This window comes from Sphaerodactylus townsendi, linkage group LG06, assembly GCF_021028975.2.
Source record: "Sphaerodactylus townsendi isolate TG3544 linkage group LG06, MPM_Stown_v2.3, whole genome shotgun sequence".
NCBI lineage: Eukaryota > Metazoa > Chordata > Lepidosauria > Squamata > Sphaerodactylidae > Sphaerodactylus > Sphaerodactylus townsendi.
The window spans coordinates 122,587,483-122,588,239 of NC_059430.1; positions in this window are offsets into that span (position 1 = coordinate 122,587,483).

The following is a 757-nucleotide window of genomic DNA, read 5'->3' on the forward strand; positions in this document are numbered from 1 at the left end:
ACAGTTTGAATCCCACCACCATGGGAACCTGTTACTAAAAATTTTGGATTTCACCACTGTGACCATCCATGCTTCTGAAGTGGTGGGTCAGCTCCAGGAACGAAACCAAAAATTGCTAAATTCAAAGTGCAGATAGTGCAAAATGGAATTTCTGTTTTATGCTTAAATGGGTGGAGAAATGTTTCTTTTTGAAACAAATGCAGTCAGAGCTCGAGGTCCATGCCAGAATTTCTATAGTCCCATAGCTTTTAATCCTCAACTGAAGCTAAGCCCAAGAATGCATACTCATCCCGTTATCCTTTTATTTTCTGCAAGTTAGTCAGTCAATATTTGTTACAGTCAGACCAGGTAAATAAAATACAACCAATTAAGATGTACTAAAACAATAAATATATTTCTAAAATAACCTGCCAGATTAAAAAAGGGGAACACAAGAAAGGTACAGAAACATTATGGAAAGGGGATAACAATGTCAATGTTAAAAGGAAACAAAAAGGGAGTTGGCATAAGGGACCTGTGGAATTGGCAGATAGAAGACTATAACTATAAAATTGCAGATGACCTTAATGTTCATTAAACCTGATTTATAGCACAGACCATCCTACCACGTTTTTCAAGTGCTGCTACACAAAACCAGGCAACACTATATGTTATATCAGGATTGTAATCTGTAAGTAGCAAAATAACATAAAATTGTCCTGCTCTTTCTGACTGCTATGTGTTTCAGTGCAATAGCTGCACAATCAAATTGGGGCAG